Below are 20,814 nucleotides of genomic sequence, written 5' to 3' on the forward strand. Positions count from 1 at the left end.
CTATTTGTCACCGGTCTGGTACGGTAGTGCTGTGGTATTTATGAGGACCAGTCATGCACGCATTTGAAGCTCATTTTTGTTGTGGTGTTTCCGCACCAGTTAATTTTACAAATAAACAGTACTAGCAAACTGACACATGACTTTCTTTCATTGGTTTGTCAACCCTTAAAATGGAAAAGTGTGAGTAACTACATGATATTCAGGGCCGGACTTAGGACTTCAGAGGCCCCGGGCGAATTTGCCGATGGGGCCCCCAGTATGATTATACGAGAACAAATACGTTACACAATTTAACGCATATTACATGCACACTAATTTTAAATAGACAATTTCAAGGTGAATTAATATGTAAACCTGTTAGAATAGTATGCTGTATTTTGCATAAACTAATTTTATGTAATATTTTAAGTCTGAAAATAGCTACAATGTACGGTGTAATGTTATGATTTGTTCTTGTTGTAATTGTATTTATAAAATTTTAATATACCTAGCAGGTACCTTACAAATTTTTTTGCAATACATTAAAATATAATATCCTTTGCAACAAATAATGAAAACTATAGATAAAATAAAAATAAAATAACACGCGTACTTGTAAAAGGTTTAATTTAAATTTTTTTACTGTAATACACATTCTATTTGGTGCTTGAATGAAAACACAAATAAAAAATAACTAACATTAATTAATGGAATAAATTATATTTAATTACATGATGTAAGTCAGAGATAATACATAAACTGATAAAGCTTTAATATATTTTATAACTTACTATAATTTTACTAACAAACCTTTTACTAAGTTTATAAGATACAAGTCAAAACAATTTTAAAGTTTACTTTTTATAGATTAATCATTATAACGTTTAGAACATAGTTATTTTCTCTACAAATAAATGTCACTTCCTACTCTGATACGTTGGTCACGTTGGCATGGCAATATTAAAACCCCCTTTCCTACATTTCTTGGCTGCACTAAAACTAAAACCATAAACTATGACTTATGTTTATTTTCATAGTGGTTTTGGCATGAAATTCTCGTTTGTATAATATGTTAAATCCCTAGCATGAAAAGTATCATTAAGAACTTTAACAAGTTTGAGTTTTTTCTTGACGTGTAAATGTTACAATACAAGTCTAATAACCAATCACAAGCTAACCATTTATATGAGCAACTGAAAGATGTTTAAATGTATTCAATATCTCAGATTAATACAACACAAAAATAACATTCAATACAACATTAATTTGTTCTTTGTAGTGTTTGCAGGATTATTTATAAAATACAACACAAAAGTACGACAATGTCAACAAAAAACACACTGGAAGTAAAGTGATTTAAATTGTTTTGGATAGGCGATAAGGCATTGTAGAAATTATTCTATGTATGTGTATGCGCGTGCGTGAGACAGACAGGACTAGACAGGATCCCTTATCAGCTCATTATCATTTATTGTTGCAGCTGCTCGTTGCTTTTTTACGATTTCAGTCGACAACGCTCGCCCAAAATAATGTAATTTTTGTTAACATCAGACGACCCTAGTTGTCATAAAATGTCTATATATTTTTTTTTATCCTACTGGCGCTGTATGATTTTGACTCTTAGAGACTAAATTGAAGATCCAAATTTCGACGTATAACTTAATTACTATTTTACAAAACCTTTAAATTGAATGGTTAATATAATACTTCTGCCCCTTAAAATCGTGATTGGCATATACTTAGAGGTAAAATAATAACATCTAATAAAACATAAACAGAGCAATGTTTTTATTTTTCAAAAGTATTAGAACTCCATTGAATCTCCATTCAACCCAACAAGTTCTTGTACAAGTTACGTTCTACGTCAGGACAAGAGTTTTCATATTATTTATTGTATTTTTTGCCCCAAGCGAAGGGGCCCCTTCAACTCGATCGCCACGGCCGTACGTTTGTGTGAACGGCGTCATTGAAACTCAAACTGGTCCGTCACAACCTAACAGCTATGTTCGTGGTAACTAGGTCTAAGCGCGGGGCCCAGTGCAACCCTTGAGGAAAAGTCCTTTAGAGTAAAGAATTTTGGTCTTAGTAATACCTTAAAATTCTCTTAACAATAACCTTAAATATAGGATAACGACAATAAAGCTGTTAAAAAAAGGCCATTCTGTAAGTGTATGATTAATTTTCGAAAATATTAATAAAAACTTCTGTGCCCCTAGGTAAGTTCGGCCCTGATGATATTTAATGGGTGAAATTATCAAAAAATTGAAATAACATTTGAACTCTGTAAGTTTTAAAGCATTAGGCATTGTACCATTTTATTTAGTTACAATTAAAAAAAAAATTAGAAAAAAACCTGGGTATACTACGAATTAGTAACATACCAAATTTCATCAAACTCGATCCACACACACACACTCACTCCGGAATCACTCTTTTGGGTTGAGGGGGGATTGCAAAGGGATACCTTATTTCATTCCAAAACTCACAATCGACAATTTTACCAAAACAATAGACTACTTTTTCCTTTTTTTAAAAAAAATGCAGGTTCTATTATGGGCTGTAGCCCAGACGCCAATTTTTTTGAAGAGCCAAATACCAAAGTTATTTACTGCACCTTTTCAATTAGTTTGCTACAAAATCATAAGCACATGCCAATTTCAAACAGTATTGTAAAATCCAAAATTGTTTAAAAACTTGTATTCAGATACTTAAATTTCAAACAATTCCTGCCCAGATGTTTGCTGCCCAGAGCTACTCACCCTCCCCAGGCCTGGAAACGTGAACTAAAACTGTCTTGAATTCTTGGGCTCTGTAGGTAGGTGTTAAGCTCGCAGAGTCGTCAATTCTATAGATAGTTCTTTAGTTTTTAGATGCACTTACATCACAGGCCTATAAAGATAACCCCGCTAGAGGACGAGCCAAGTAAAAAAAAATCAAGTAACGGATTTCCAATACAAACGTTAGAAAGAAGTGTAGGCCTAAATGCTATTTTTAGACAGTCAAAAGACAACTATAAACAATGTTAACTTCATTTGAATGTACCGGTAATTGGCAGTTTTAACAATTTGTTTATAAGAGAACTGTCAAACATTGCTCTTATTATTATTTTATGTGAAATAAAAATGTTTATGCTTTTTATAGACAATGGCATTTTAGAAGAAATTCAATTTGGAAAACCAAGTGCTATATTTAATATCTTTAAAGGCCATAACATTTTCTATTAACATTATAAGAAACCACATATACAACAATACCTAATTAATTAGGTATAAACAAACTTGTAAAATTTCATGTCATATTATTCTTTGTTCAACAGCTAGTCAACAATGTGTAGTCATATTTCAATTTTTAAAATTAATTTGAATTTATATATATTATTATTAATCATTAAAGTGTTATGAGATGGTTCATAATGTATCCTTATTGAAATATAACCAGCAACCGTTGGATTTGAGGTAGAACACTATTAACCTTGTACACAATCCACCAATATTAACCCACAGGTAGAAAGGTCTTTCTCTTTAGCTATTTTTAAACTGTGAGTCATGCCGATGTAAAATTTACAGAATATCCACAAAAAACAAACACAAGTATAACTGCAGGCAATTGGCGGTTATACAGTGAGATCGCCTAGTCGTAGTAAGCACCCACACAAAGAATCAACAAAAACATAAGGATTCCTTCACGCAAGGTCATGCACATTCTGCGAACCATCCGCTGTTTATAATTGCCTTTGCTAAGTGTTAAATTGTTTTTACTGTTTGGCCATTTGTACTTAGCAATAAAGACGTTACTTCGAAACTTGTGATTGCAAATTCTTTTAGGGTGTGATGCTTACATTATATCTCTGGGGCCGCAAAATGGCGTAGTAGGTAATTTGGGCAACGAAGTTGGCTTTTTTTCATTCTATGTAAACAATAGTATCACCGTCGCATTCTATAGAATTACAATTTTATCATTGGTCTAATTTCGTTTTATTTTTTGTTGTTGTTGCATTGTGCAAGTAAATGTGACAACATACTTGCGACAGCAATAGACAAAACTAGAACACCAGAATTAGCAAGTTTTTTATCACAACCATTTTAAAACGCGTTTAAAGTATCTCTCTTGCGTTAACAGAATTCTTGTTGTAATTTCTGTGGTAAATGGGGCACAGAAAGCATTAATGTTGTAAAAGAAATCATAAAATCTTTATTGTTTCATATATTGATTTACAAAGCTTACACCCAGAGTAAAACTAAAAATAACTTAGATTAACTAACTTACACACTTGTGATTTATTCGATGAAACTATATTCATCCCTAGGTCAAAGACCTGTTTGGGATGTTCTAGTACGTACATATACATATAAACAGCTCAAAAGATAGGATTACCGACATCAATAAATAATACATTCTAAAGCAAGCGAGGGATTCTGGAGTGAGCTAAGTGTATGGCAGGTAAAACTCGGCCGATTTTGCTCATTTTTTTAGTTTTTCGCTTACAACTCAAAATCAGTGAATCCCACAAAAACGTGTCCAGATACTTTTCTAAAGAACATTAAATTCCGTGTCGAATGGCGTTAAGTTCATTAAAATCGGTTCAGTCGTTTTGTTCAGTCATTTATGTTCAGTCGTTATGTCGTAAGTTCAGCAATTTTAACATTCTCCATGTCATCCTATTCTTGATTATTACAGCGTGTTCTGCCAGATGGCAGTGTATGCTAAAGTTTTCGTTTAAAATTATTGAACTTTGACGGCCTGTTGTAGCAGAACGACTGAATCGATTTTAATGATTTTAACGTCATTCAACGTGGAATTTAATGTTATTTAGAAAAGCGTTATTGTGGGATGCACTGTTTTTGAGTTTAAAGCAATCTCCAGAGCAGATTTAAACGATTTTCAGCTTTACCCCATTTTTTTGGAGATACCGCTCGTTTTTGGGCTAATTTGCCTGGGCTATGTCGTCTAGGAACATAAATAGTTTAAATTGAGAATTATATTTTGTATTTGTAGTCAATTGTCTTTGCTCAAATTAAACGTACGTTTACTTTTGAAGATGAAGCTGTACATGAAGCGGCCACCCATCCCTACCCATCGCTTGTCGAGATTTCTTGTTAACTACAAAGAAAGCTATGCAATTTAATGTTTCACTGTACGAATTAGGATCACTTCTTGGCCACCCGAGTAATCATTGGTGGATCTTCTCGTCCTTCCCGTTGCTGGATATTCCCGCCCGGCGCACATCTGGGACGCGACCCCGCCGTCGCGGGAAACGAATATTAATCTTTCCCGCCAGATTATCCCGTCCGACCTAACCTGGTTATCATTCAGCGCTACCAACCTGTAAACAGAACTGTGACGTGGTGCTATAGTGGAATATGCCGCAGCGAATCAATGGCCAGCCATGAGCTACTTAAACCTGGCATGTGATAAACAAACAACTGGATTTTTAAACTTTGATGTAATTTTACCAGAATCTCTTTCTTCATCTGGTTATCATTCCGTTTTTCGTGTTGGACATGATTAATTAGTCTGCTAAGAAGATGGCAGATAAATCTTCGAAGGAGATTTGAAGGAGTTGGTTACGTTTCAATAGCAATAAACGTATTGAGTGTTTTGGTTTTTGAGCTGAAGTTGCTATGTCTAGCCAAAAGGCACTACTGTTACTATAAAAAAAAAACACTTGAATATTTTACAAGTTTTTTTATTAATTTCTCATGGACAATGAGCTAACTAATTGTTTTTACGACGCGTCAAAGGTCCTCCTTTCGTCAACAAATATTGTTTAATTAACTTTAAAACTGCTTTAGGCTCCTCACTAATCGACGCGTCTTCTGTAGACTCCGTATTTTGAATAGTACTTACTTTAATTGCTTTGTTTTCCCTATTTATCAGCTAGTGTGCGCATTCGTACATGTGGAATAGAGAAATACCCTCGCCGCAGCAAACCTGCAGACTAAGCGAATTTCCATATGTCTGATTGGGTTTACACTAAAATATCTACTTAAAATTGATTTCCTATTTAAATAGAATTAGTTTAACAGGTACTTAGGTTTGCTGCATCAGGGAGGGTAAAACTGCTTTTTTTGTAAAATGTTAATAGTTAGTAAGAAATAAAAACATTTTCCAAATTTGATCAAAGCGTTGTTGTTCATAAACAAGCAAACTACAACAGTTTACTTATTCTCCATAAGAATAACATGGGAATTTAAAATTTACATTTTTTTGGAATTTTCTCTGTAACCATTAGGCGCATAGTAACACTTCAATATACTAAATTATTTGTTTTTTTAAGCACTACAAAATGGTTTGAAAAGATTTTGCAAAATTTTATGTTTTTGGGTCAAAAATGGGAAAACCCCATTTTTACCCCATAAAAGCCCCCATAAACCCCCGTTCCCATAGTCCGATCATGCTGGTTCGCGAACTCGTTCAAGTTTATCCCGCCTTACACCTTCAAACCAAATTTTATCAAAATCGGACAAAAATTACTCAAGTTATCGTGCGGATGGTCACATATATATATGGACTCCGGCGGAGCCCGAGAGTCCGATCAGAATAAAAACAGCTTAGTTTTCATATTTAATGCCTAAAGAATCAGTGTACCAAATTTCAGCCTCCTAGGTAATTGGGAATTAAGAGAATTGGTGATGAGTGAGTGAGTCAGTCAGTGAGTCAATGAGGGCTTTGCCTTTTATATATAGTTACAGTAGGCCTACATTGCAGAATTGACTGGCAAATAAGTAATCCAAATGTTAATATTGCATACTGGCTTAATGATAAATCACGATCAGCTGTATTGAAGTAAACAAAGATCTGCAGTAAATGGCTTCTAATGCTATTCTTATGGAGAACATTTTATGTTATATATCGTTTTCTGGTAACTTTATGGGAATTCAGCTATTTTCCCCGAGTCCCTGGGGTCAAGACCTTTACTAAAATGACGATTAGACCCCCCTGTACAGTTTAAGACCCCTCCTACGTTTCTGCGACTTACCAGACGTCCACAATTTTCTGGTAAAAATTTTGTCTTACAGATTCTAAATATATAATACCCCCGCCGCAGCAAACCTGCAGACTAAGCGAATTTCCATTTCCCTGAATGGATCTACACTAAAATGTCTCCTTAAAAATATCACATTTATTCCCTATTTAAATAGAATCAGTTTAAAACATACTTAGGTTTGCTGCAACAGGGAGAGTAAAAGTGTGAAATGTTAATAGTTAGTAAGAAATAAAAACAATTTCCAAATTTGGGCAAAATATGTTTATAAACAAGCAAACTACAACAGTTTACTTATTCTCCGTAAGAATAACATGGGAATTTAAAATTTACAATTTTTTGGAATTTTCTCCGTAACCATTAGGCGCAATATAATGCTTCAATATACTAAATTATTTGTTTTTTTAAGCTCTACAAAATAGTTTCGAAAGAAATTGCAAAATTTTTTTTTTTTGGGTCAAAAATGGGAAAAACCTATTTTTACCCCATAAAACCCCCCGTAAACCCCCGTTCCCATAGTCCGATCATGCTGGTTCGCGAACTCATTCAAGTTTATCCCGCCTTACACCTTCAAACCAAATTTTATCAAAATCGGACAAAAATTACTCAAGTTATCATGCGGATGGACACATATATATATATATATATATATATATATATCTCTATATATAGATATATAAAAATTTGAACGAATGGTGTTTTTGGCCTCTGGGGACATCAAAATGAAAAAGTAAATCGGTCCCGGGCCTAGGTCTTACCATGAGACCTACGGTAATAGCTACTTCCCTATAGGGAAATTCGCTAACAACCTTCGTGATGGAATTAATTTGTTTTCTGAGTTTGTTTATTTTATTTTATTGTTTTTGGTTCATTGGCACAAGAGTATTTAGATGCAGATCCTACATGTTCAAACGCAATCAAACAAAATAATCCAGAAGGCAATGTTATGGAGCATATTCAATTTTCAATATATTTACTGGTTTTATGAAACGTGTATTGTGCAAACACCGATGATTCAAATATTAAGGAATGTGGCTCGAATAAAAGGCCAAGAGCTCGAAGCTTAACATAAAATTGTTTTACAATTCATGATTTTGTAGTGCTCTGATTTGTGGGAGACAAACTGTTGGCGAACTCGAACACCGGTCTAAAGGAGCAAACCATACTTCATCACGATGCTAAAAATTATAGCAATATCGTTATTATTATAGTTTGAAATATTTTTGGGAAATTAAGTAGGCATTGTGAAAATTTTATAAATAAAAAATACTCCCTATGAGAAACGATCAGTTTACATGGTACCAAATACGAAATGTTTTGGTGCTGAAATATTGGTCACGCTCTTTTAGACATTAATTTGCTGTTTAGGATATTGATAGATCCAATAAAGAAATAGTAAAGACCCCCAACACAGACCCCTGTGGAACACCTTTTATGAAAACTTACAAACTATTAGGTCACAGTAAACGTACACTTGATTACGTAAATTAAACACATATAAATGGTCCAACATCCTTGTGCACCTTTCTGGAACTGTTTGCCAAAACCGACGCGTTTCTCAATATAATATTTGGTGGGAACTTAATTACTGAAATGTTCCGTCCTCTTGTCTTCACCTGACTCCTGGATGTCCACGACCCGCCTCAACCTCCCGAAGGACCCGTGGACGACGTGAGGTCCGCCAGGTGTCCTAAGGTACTGAAGGTCGGCTCCTGGTGTACCCTCGCCACTCGCTACATCGTCGTCCATCGCTGTTCGTCGTCGCCCACCTAGCGCGCCGCTCACCATCACAGCTGACCCTGCTGACGTCACCGACCTGTTGTCACATTGTATTGTTGTATGTAAGTTGATTTAAATTTTTCAAGTATGACTTTGATTGTTAAGAGTGATAGGTAAAAAAAATTACAGGACCTTTTTTCGTCAATTCACTATCACTATTTTTTAGGTTGAAGTGCTATGATTATTTACAAATTCTGTTTATGGTTAGGTTGGGTAAAGTTTGGTTATTTTAGAACCAAGGCATATCTTAAAAACTTCAATTTTGTGTTTTTACATACAAATTATATTGTGGTAGTGAATCAAAAGGAAAAGGTCCGAAATGCACGTTTATTTATCAGTATAAAGTATAGTTTTATCAGTCTAGCAAACTCTTTGTATTGATTTTAAAAGTAATACGTAACTATTCGGTTATGCCATGATTATTGTTATTAATTGTTTTTGCCAGTTATATTTTTTCTATTTATTATATCTTCTCAAAGTTCATAAAAAATTAGTTTTAACGTAAGCGCGACTGTTTATTATTTAAATTCAAAGTTAACCACACGAATTAGTTACGATTCTTTAAAGCCTGTGATTAACTAATTTTGTTGAAAAATAAAATGTAGGTCGGTTTCATACGAAACAATCAAAATTTAGGACAATTAAACAATCAAAAACAGGAACAAATCTGCATGTTCTATGCCTATCTGCATGTAAATATTCATTTTCTAAGACAATAAACAAAGCACATCTCCTTAACATTTTAATTCTTGGCACGATTGTGTAAGTGGATATACGTGAGTAGTTAATTTGTTTATTTGGCTCACAATCAAATTACATTGTCTAAGTACAATTCTTTTTGTGAACAAAAGAAACTTCCATATAGATACTTACTTGTCACACTGTTTTAAGATTATAAACGTTGTTCAAACATCAAACAAAATTACTTAATTTAATTTACTTAGTTGCTTCTGTTTGATCATACTGGTCAAAATATTTAACAGACGATATCCATGCAAAATGTCCCATTAGTATGACTTTTAAATATAAACAATCATTAAATGATCTAATATTTCTATGTTGGTTTAATCATAGATTAAAGGAGTAGACACGGTCTACTTTTTAAAATGTGGTTATGTTTCCAGTTTGCCGGTATTTTAGCAATTTAATGTTTTAAGGTGATTCGTGGCTTTATACAGAACACATATTAATCGTTGTTTGTAAAAACCTATTATTGTTGTAGACATTTAACAATGCATTAAAAATCTTCGTGAAATGCTATTATTTAGAGCAAATTAATATTTACATCTGATAAATATAATAAGATCTTGGATTAAAGAAATACGGACACGATTGAACAGAAATATTCTTACATGCAAATAATAATCCACTGAATATGGGATTTTGTTATTACATATGTTTTCATTTTTTATTTGAAACTGTTAAAGAACATTTCACGAGACCGTACTAATATATTACTAAACAATTTATCTTTAGTATCATTGTTTAGCCTCTGTTATAGAAGTTTACCTTCAACAAATTTATCATCTGTTGACTGGTTTAGCATAAAGAAAATTTTGTAGTTGTATTAATAGTAATGTTAGCTAGTGTCCCTACATGGAAATAACCGAAGTCTACATAATAATGCCTATGAGCACTATTCTTTTTCGTTAAAAGGGTCCCAAAAGCCAAAACGCAGTTCGTCCCAATTGTGTGAATATATTCACGTGCTTTATTACTCTTTTGAAAATCATCCAATTTTCATTTACTTTGGAACAAATGTATAAATACAATTATTATAGAAATACTTCGCAATTATTTAGATTACAGTATTTCGAATTAGCTCGCAATTCGAACCCAAACTGACTATATGAAGAAGCACCTCATTATTGTTTAGTATTTTCGATAGGAATAACGTTTATACATTTCAAAACTCATGAAAATCTCCTAAATAAAATTTCCATTTCATGCATTTCACCCCTAACTTTTCCTATTGATAATTAATACAAAATTTATAGGTCGTTGTATTACATGAACAAATACTCGTAGTCAACATCACGATATTATTGTATGCATGTATAATTGTATGCAATTTTAGTATTTATATAAAGAACAAAAAAAAGTATTTCATAGTCAACAACATCAATAAATCATCACCTCTGACTTTAATATAAGACATAACTTTTTTTGAAGAAAAAACACGTGATTTCCCATTTAAACCTAAGTATATTCAACTAATTGATTGATTTAGTGATCTCCCACGGGGAAATGTTCTTGACATATTCATATAGATTTTCGCGAATAACAAGTCTATTGTTTGCCTTTGCACACCTTGGTAGTTTGGCAATGATCGCAACAATTAACCTTGTCGCAACATCAAACTTTACAACAATAAAGCTTCTTTCATAGCGTCCAAGTATTGCTAATATGCGCTGATGAAACAACAATTAATCATAGCAGCGCATTGGCAACTAATTGTTATAATAATATGTTGTAGTAGAATTACTTAACTTATCAATCAACGAATTCAATCATATTAATGTTCTTTGAACTGTATAGTTATTGGTTGCACTATTTCTTTATAGATCAATACAAAGAAAAATATAATGTTTGTTAAGTTTCAAAGTTAGGATAATTATTTGGTGTCAGACCATTTGAAGATGTTATTCGTCCTAATATAATGATAACTAGTGTATCTGGTGCTTGAATTCGAGCAATTGTGAACTATTACATGCATTATTCTAAAACGAATAACAGTAATAATTTCCTGTGACTTTAAAAGAGTCGATTCAAAGATTATGGAAATACTCACGATGTACATAACAGTTTGATACAGGGTATTTGGTACTCAGTGTGACAAAAATATTTTGGTGTAAGTACAAAGTAAATTAAGTGTGATGATGCAAATAAAATGTTCCAAGTCTAAAAACTAGCTTCCCAAAAAAGTATTTTATGTTTTTCAAAAATAACCATGCTTTTAAACTTAATACAGCGATTTCTCAATCACCTGTATATATATTTGAGTAGATTTTGCAAATCTACACACCCAGACGAACATTTTGGTATATAATATGTGGGGTTAAATATTAAAACAAAAAAAGCCTTATTGTTCACAAAGTTTGATGTAGCGTATGGAATATACGCGTAGCGTGTAGAATATAGAAGATAGATTGATAGATAGATGAATGATAACAAAATGCATGTATGATGGTCCTGTAAACATAATTTTTGTAGAAGTTAATTTATTATCTCTCAAATAACAATAGGATGTCTAAAGCATTCAATTGTATACAATTGCTGCAAAATAATTTGTTGTAAATAAAGAATTTTCTCTCTATCTCTCTCTCTTGTATACGTAAAAATCGTTAATTCTTTAATACATTACCGCTATTGATCAGTAAGATACAAAAACGAATGCTTTAAATCCAACATTTTGGTTATAAAATTCAAATATTTTTTTCAAATAATAATATTTCTGCTATACTATGTATACGTTTATATAAGAGGTGAAAAAATCGAACTACTGTACTTATTCCCTTTTGTCTTGTGGTCTTATATAACACTGTTTGTGTACTATAAATTAGTTTAATTAATTGATAGCTTTATCATTTGTAAAAAAACAAGTAAATTAACTCTGTGAAATAAAAACACAATTATTAATAATTATATTCAAAATTAAAGTACATTTGATTAAAATAATATACAGCCCTTATAACAGTCCCTTTGGAAATAGCTGGATAACAAAACAATGGGTCTGGTTGAGTATAGGTAAGCATACCTTTTAGATCCTCTTTAAATCCGTTTAAACTATTACCGCCATATTTTTTGCAATTGAAAATTTAAGGTAACCCACAATTAAAAAATCCCAAAATGCATAAACAATTTCATGAGTGTAATGCTTTTATAAAAAAAATCAACGCTTCTGTGGTGTCAAACTTGGCGTCACTCAGAACTAGGTGCTCCAGTTGTAGAAAGTGGCAGTCGGAGTGAAAGTAACCTTAACCCTACAGTAGGACCGCTTACATAAGATCGCCGTAACCACGTCCCCGTCCGTGACATTGGCCTCCTACCCTCAAACGTCCGAGCCGAGGCGCCGCGCCGGCGCGAGGTTTGTATTTTTGTTTCGAAATTGGTATTCATAAATTACCATTGGAACTGTGTTTGGCCGTGAGATAATCACTAGAATGTTGAGTATGATCATCGACTGAGTATATATAGTCAACGATGGTGGATACTTTTGGAAATTTACACAATACTGCATTGGATATGGCTCTGATATATTTGTTCTAGAGGATGTAGTTTTTCTAGTGGGGCCTTGATGTAGGACGTAGGTAGTATCGATCGATTGCGGATTTCTTCAGTTTAAAAATCGTTATTTCAATGTAGAATAACAGTATTTCCTTGTTTATTTTTGGGTAATATTAAATCATACATCGACAGAACACACTTTACACGTTTAGTTTATGTATGCCTTAAAGGCTGCTATTAGTATTGAGAAGTAGTAAGTTTTCAAGACATAGTTTTTTTAATAAAATTGTAAACCTATGACTTCTGAATTTACCGCAACGCATGTTTGTATAATGTGTAAACATTTTAAAACACTAAATGAAATAAACATTGTCAAATGGAGTATTCATGGGACCTAATTAAATATAGTGGTAAAACATTGCATGAACTTCGCAAAACAGATAAAAACACACTTTTTTAAAGTAACAACTTTGTTTTTAAATAATATTTAATCTTTCAGTGCCTTTGTAAAAATAAATACACAATGACTTTAAAATATGTATGTCTATTATATGACTTTGCTTGTATAAATTAAGCATAGGCCTATAATTTCAAAAAAATATTATGTGCCACGCATGCATAGGTGTTTGCAATCAATATATAATTTCCTATTCTATACCCTCGATCATAGTCCTGAATCCAAGGCATTACAGTAAGGCATTTCGACCATCCAAATTACAGTAGCAATTACACTGGCTACAAAGGCAGTATAAAAATAAACGTCATTAACAGAAAACCCTGACAAAAAACTGGTTCATGTTTTTGTTGGCTGGTTTCCTTTTGTTGCCAAAACCGGTGTAGTGATAGGCTTGCATAAGGAAAGACCACACGTGGTACGCTGGTATTTGTGGTGGAAAACACGTGATACAATATCCAAGGCCTGTCACGTGATGTAGTCTACCTCAACAGTTTCAGACAAAATTTAAGACAAAGTCACATGATGTGCTCTCCTCGAAGAATGTGAGGCAAAATGTAAGACTTCGAGTCACGTGATGTTCTCCTCTTGAAGAATTGGAGGCAAGATTTGAGACAAAGTCACTTAATCTGCTCTCTTTGAAGAATAAGAAGCATAATCCCAGACAAGGAGTCACGTGATCCAGTCTACTTCAACAATGAGGCAAGATCCTAGAAATGTCACATAATAATCGTCGAAGATGTAGTAAAAAATCATACACATCAAGTCACGTAATTTGGCTTTTTTTCTTTTACTTGAGGTTCAAAGTTTAATGGCGACGTTTTACGAAAAATACAGTAATACTAAAGTTTAAACAAATAGATAAGTAAAATGCATTTTAAAAACGTTTGACTACTTAGTAAGTAAATATTAAATGCCAAGTAAATCATCTTCGCGTATTTAATTGCTAAGAATCTTGAAAATGAACTCACGTATTTTTCGTGATTTGCTCAATAGTATTTTTTCTTAAATCCTCGATAACGATGGTAACAAGTACAAAGTAGTTAGGCCTACTTTAGTGTGATATACTCCAGTAAATCCTAAATTATCGTTAGCCACGAATTGACAACAGCATTGTCAGTAAGCGTGGGAAGTTGTATAAAGAGGACCCAATTACTTAACGAGAGGACGGCAGCTGTGGTTGTATCACTACAATGCCAACCTTGGAAGGTCGTTTCACTTTCAACAGATTCTCTTTGCGGCCTCGACTCGGTGATATTGCTCTCTGGAATGCGTTGGTTCTCGCAGATATTTTATATTCTTTCATATAATATTTTTGATCACAAAAAAATGTTGGGGTATTCTTCAAATAATTGTTTCCCTATTATCAATCACCATACAGCAACTCAATTTTACTGTTTTCTTTGTGTTGTTTTGATTTAAAGGTTGATGAGTTTTTATATGGTTAATAATTAGGCTGATTTAAAACATTAAAACATCTATAAACACGAACGATATAGTTTAATTCTTAAAATACATCTCGTATTGTATATCTAACTGTTAGCTTGGGGGGAATTGGTCGAGTGGTAGAGCGCGGGACTTCAGCCTCTGAGGACCCTGGTTCGAATCACCAATGTATTTTATCTTATAATGCCGCAACCCCTATTATAGGTTTAGTAGTGTAAAATACTACTCCCGGGCTAGAGAGCCTAACTTTCTAGAACAAAAAAGTAACAGTTAGCTTATTCTATACACAAGAACTGTAGTTTATGAATTAATAACCAAACTATTTAATGGTGTTTCAAATATAAATTACAACTACTCCTACTATAGTAGGTGAGCTTGGTTTTATGATCGTAAAGATTCTTTAGTCGTACTAATTATAAGTATGCATATATCGAATTAGACTGGAAATAATTGCCTCCACAGATGTTATTGGTAGTAAAATAATGAAAGTTGACCAACAGTTATATTTGTCTTGAAAGTACAGTACAGCAAAGATATAACATTGCCAAAAGTGGTGGAGAGTTTCCTTGCTTTTTACGCCTGAAAGAATAACGAGGGCTTGATCACTAAAATATGCTTATGTGATGACAGCTTAGATAGCAGAGTAGTTTAAGAGATCCATTATCCAAATAGGATGGTTCTACATCGGTCCTTAGAATTGTAGTTTCCAAAGGCAAAAGTGTAACAGAAAATGCCGAATTTGGAATATGGTACACAAAACAACACATGATAGTGAGTTTACAAAAATTGCCATTTAACCATGGTTAAGCCATGGTTTAACATTTAACTTAACCATCGAGAAAAATATCCTTCCCTCCAAATTCCAGTGGCGAAACTACGAGCTAAGCCTGAGCCTAACCAGGCCAAGGGAGGGGAAGTGCTGCAGATATACAGAAGGACTTGGCACCGTGGTGTAATCATTAGGCTGTGATAAGGTGAGGATGTGCGTCGTTGGAACGGGTTATGGTCATACACGCACACAGACAAACCGACTCGTAGCCACACCTTGAGGCCAAAGGGTCTTGACCTTACCATGCGAATCTTCCTCTCTGCATCAGCTGTTTGTATTAATATTTTTAATTGAGGAAAACTGCAACTTGTTATACATGTGGTGAGTCAAGGTGCTTCCCACTAAAATTCACGTCCCGCCCCAACACGCGTATGGGATCTTTGAACAGGTTTTCCGTTTTCCTCGACTATTGTTTTCCAAGTTCGAAAGGTTAATTGTCGTAGCGTGGCTCGGAACGTGATTCGACTAGGGAAAAACGTTGGTGATTAGTGAACGATTTGTTTTAGTTTCTTTATTGGATGAAGAATACTCAGACTTTCACATTTTAGAGAAAATACCTTGGTAAAAATAAGTTAATGATCAAAAATTATTTCAAATTGTTATCTTCTGCTAAAGAATGCACGTAGCATGATTTTTATTTTCCATGTTTAATCTGACATTGCAATGTCAGACAATGCATGCAGACTGAGACATTCATCAATTAGGCTACGTTTCTTAATTGTGTGTTGGTGTTGTGACAACAGCGTTCAACCGGCGCCGGCGCAACTTATAACTATATTTATAGGAGGAAATATATTTACTTATTAACTATATCACGTTAAAAGACGCCCCAGACGAAATATTAGGCAGATTTGCATCTTTAACACTAAGCCTACTGTATGTTTATTCCGGGTGTCTAAAGGAAATATTGGTGAAAATGTCATATGAAAGTGTGGATAATTGGACTGCTGACGTTAAGGTGATGATTTAGTGACGTCATTAGTAGGCCACTAATATGGCTGTATTTCTTGCTAAACTGTTGACAGCCCATTGTGTATGATATATCGCGACAGTTCTATTAATGGCGTCTAATTCAGGAGCACGTCTTCCTGTTGACGAATTTAAGGCCTATGAATCATGTAATTGACAAAATCATCTTCAGAATGTTTCAAAGCACTCTGGGTTTCTTCTCTGAAGATTCAGCAATTTATTTTGAATTTTATCCAATTTGATTTTATAGCCACCACTTCTGTTATAAATTGACGGCGTGTGTATGTGAGCGACTGACGGACTTACTCCTTTAGTTAGTTTGCATTTTATAAATACGTCTCCTGAATTAATTCGAACTTTTACCAAAACTTTGAGAATTGAAATATATTGGTTTTAGTGTCAGTAATTTAGTTGCATTAGCTCTAACTACCTTCACATTTACATTAGAGTTGTACACGTACACGTATCGAAACAATTAATCTTCTACTGTATGTAGGTAGCGTCCGGTAGATATCTTCGACGCTCGAATATTTATCATTATGTTGACACAATGTAAAAAAAAAATATTTTTCCAAATATTTCCGCTGAGCCTTCCAGTTAAATATTCAGTAATTTGTTTTTAGCGAATTTCCCTATAGGGAAGTAGCTATTACCGTAGGTCTCATGGTAAGACTTAGGCCCGGGACCGATTTACTTTTTCATTTTGATGTCCCCAGAGGCCAAAAACACCATTCGTTCAAATTTTTATATATGTATATATATATAGATATATATATATATATATATATATATATAGATTTATATATATATGTGTCCGTGAACACGATAACTTGAGTAATTTTTATCCGATTTTGATGAAATTTGGTTTGAAGGTGTAAGGCGGGATAAACTTGAATGAGTTCGCGATCCAGCATGATCGGACCATGGGAACAGGATTTTATGGGGGTTTTATGGGGTAAAAATTGGTTTTTCTCACTTTTGACCCTCAAAACAAAAAATGTTCCAATTTTTCTCTAAACCTTCTTAAAGAGCTTAAAAAAACAAACAACTCAGTATATCAAAGTGTTTTTGTACGGTTATTGGTTACGGGGAAAACTAAAAAAAAATTCAATTTAAAATTCCCATGTTATTCTTATGGAGAATATTGTAAAATGTTGTAGTTTGCTTGTTTATGGATATCTTTTGATCAAACTTGGCAAATATATTCATTTTATACTAAGCAATAATTATTTTACTTAAAACACACTATTTATTAAAAGTTTCCTTGTAGCAGCAAACCTAGGTACTCGTTAAACCTAATGTTATTCAAATAGATCAATTGAAAATCAATTCAGCCAAATGGAAATTCGCTTAGACGGCAGGTTTGCTGCGGCGGGGGTATTTTTACTTATCAAAATAAGGCCCATAGTTAGTCATTTAGCATTACTTACTCGGAACACGTGTTGTTAAAATACACGTTTTATTTGACTGCCATTGTTAAAAGTTGAACACCTATGAACAATTTTGTTGAAGAAACACTAGGCCTAGTCTTTTAACGCCCAACCTTTTAATAGCTCTCTTTGTAGCTACAGATTCATCAGGTTTTTTAGCTTTATCTAGGTGCCTTATCATTGCCATATTATTTATAAAATGTGGCAACATTTAACATAGCCTATAGTCTTGGCAGACTTACAGTAAGTTTGACTTACTGTAGCTCATCCTGATGGGCCTCAATTCTGCGTGGAACGTATCAAGCATAGCCAGAGATGATCCGGTACAGTTTTATTTTTTGTCCTAGGACGCTAGGCACGAGCCTGGGATTGTTTTTCACATTACTTCAGGCTAGACCTAGGGGTTGCGGCATTATCACTTAGATCAAATCCATTGGTGATTTGGCGAGATTTGAACCCGGGACCTCTTGGACCGATGTCCCACACTCTAACCACTAGACCAGCTCGCTCCCCGATCCGGTACAGTACAATCAACTGTACTGATTCATTTTAGTGGTAGGACTGGGGAGCGAACCCACGACATCGCTGCAGTCCGTTGCGCCGTTGCAGTACTGACCGTGCCACCGACTCACGACATCCCTGCCCTAGTTTTATCTGACAACGAAGAGACCATTGTTGCACTAATCAATTCAATTCATGTGAATCTTTTTGTTGACTCGCTCTTCTTTAGGAAGACTACCTTGCCTCAACGCTTTAAGCGTTCAAGTATGAGTAGGAGATTTAATCGTTTTCAATATCTCATCATTTACATATTGGCGCTGCACGTGTGGGAAATTTCCTCCTCAAGTCTGCACCTGGCAGTGATGGCATTGCTCAAGCTAACTACCGCTCTGTATTGTATTGTAATGAAGCTGCAATGCGGTTGCGACAGATATGATTTTTTCCTTCAAAACCCGCAATTAATGGATAGTTGGAGCATTGTCATTCAAACTAGTTTGTAACATAAATGACACAGTTATCGGTGAATTATCTGTCATTATCGTGTAAAATATTGAAATGGATTGAAAGAGTTTTCACGGAAAACTATATTGATATGTGACAGAGTAATAGCTCTGTATGATTAGGACCTGTCTCCTGACCGGAGATCAACCTGGGACATGGCCAACGCTTTCAAGGCACGGGCCAGTCCCAGGTATACGAATGGGCCGAAGACAGGTACCATCATACAGAACATAGTTTTGTCGGACCTCAACGCCTCGATGCTCCACATTGTAACAAACGTGATATCTCCAAAGGCCGAACCGTTTTTCACCGATGTTTCATTAAGTGTGTTGCAAACTCTGAGAACACTTAAGGACGAGTTGGCGTAACTGTGGTGGCCTTGCCCGCGGTGTGTCTCTGGTCGATCACGTCTGGATCATTACCTTGGGCACGTTGACATTCACGTGCAGCCAACTGGGCCACCGTGACGTCACGTGGTCAATAATGGACGTTACTGGTGTTGACTTTGGGTTCCGTTTTATTTATCTTCACTTTCACTAGAATGATAGGCTCTAGCCCAGAACCGTTTTACCCATTCTTTACTGTGAGTAGAGGGTACTGGGATTAGCATTGCTAAATGCCAGTGGTTGGTTCTAGAAGTGATATGATATAGTGGTACAGCGCGGGCCATTGGAGTCCGAGGTCCCGGGTTCAAATCCTGCTTATCAAAAATGGATTATATCTATGTGATAATGCGTGACTCATCATGACTAGTCTGATATAATTTGTTTTAAATAGCTTCAGGTTACAACCTATAGCCCTAGGATGTGAAATTGGGACTAAAAAAGTGGTAGTAGATGGGATTTTAACCCAAAACCTCAAAACCGAAACCCCTGCCCTTTACCACTAGATCAGCCCGCTTCTCGAATTCGAATACCAAAGTAGATTCGCTAGATAGGAATGTATACATGGTTTATAAACTATCCTTCGTCGTATTTTAATCTTTTGAGTAGTTTAGTTGCATTGAAACGGAGGTTACTGTACAAAAAGTACGCCAAAAGTAGGTACACCTTGACTTAGGTAAAAAAATAAAAATATGCTTGGGATAACTTTGCATATGATGTTCTATATCAACGCAACAATTTGTGTGTACACAGTAGAACCGTTTCTTCCCTAGTTTATTTCGGAATACATCCAAGTGTTCCCGTGATAAAGTTCAAGTTTACAGTTGTAAAAAGTGTTTCAATTAGGTCGTGGGTGGTAATTAGGTTTAGTTTCTATTTTGGCTGTGGAGTCATAAAAATGATCCATTTGTATTACTATAGCAAATTCCATATCTGTCTATATGACCTGTTCCTACCATTGGCATATCTCTTGTAGGTACCTGAATTTTAAAAAATTTTTATGGATTAATTTCTTACATACTATGAGATGTTTCAAGGACGTTAAAATGCCCTGAAGAAATTCGAGGATTGTTTTGCTAAAAAGTCAACATAAATATTGTGCTTCTTTGCTTAGAAATATACCAAGGATTTTCTATCGTAAAAAACACTGTATAGCCCCGGTTCTATTAGTTTCCATTATATATCTAGGTTTACTTGCTCCTTGACTTGTTTGCAAACCTGCATAAAACCTAACCCAATTTTCCAAAAGCATGATGCACTTGAACTGGATGACAGCACGGGTAACTGCAGGTCGTTGCCATTGGCCTTCAAACAGTTAGTCGCTAAAAGCA

General features: G+C 34.5%; 1 protein-coding gene across 1 annotated transcript in view; it reads left to right on the forward strand.

Moving 5' to 3' along the window:
• Positions 1-8,733: 8,733 nt before the first annotated feature.
• Positions 8,734-20,814, forward strand: part of LOC128990701 (uncharacterized) — a 43,925-nt gene continuing 31,844 nt past the window's right edge. The window contains exon 1 of the mRNA XM_054413222.1: positions 8,734-8,805. The gene's annotated coding sequence lies outside the window, so the exon portion shown is untranslated. The remainder of the gene's footprint in view (positions 8,806-20,814) is intronic.

This window comes from Macrosteles quadrilineatus, unplaced genomic scaffold, assembly GCF_028750875.1.
Source record: "Macrosteles quadrilineatus isolate MER2022 unplaced genomic scaffold, UCM_ALF_1.0 Scaffold_3__2_contigs__length_128488019, whole genome shotgun sequence".
Classification (NCBI taxonomy): Eukaryota; Metazoa; Arthropoda; class Insecta; order Hemiptera; family Cicadellidae; genus Macrosteles; species Macrosteles quadrilineatus.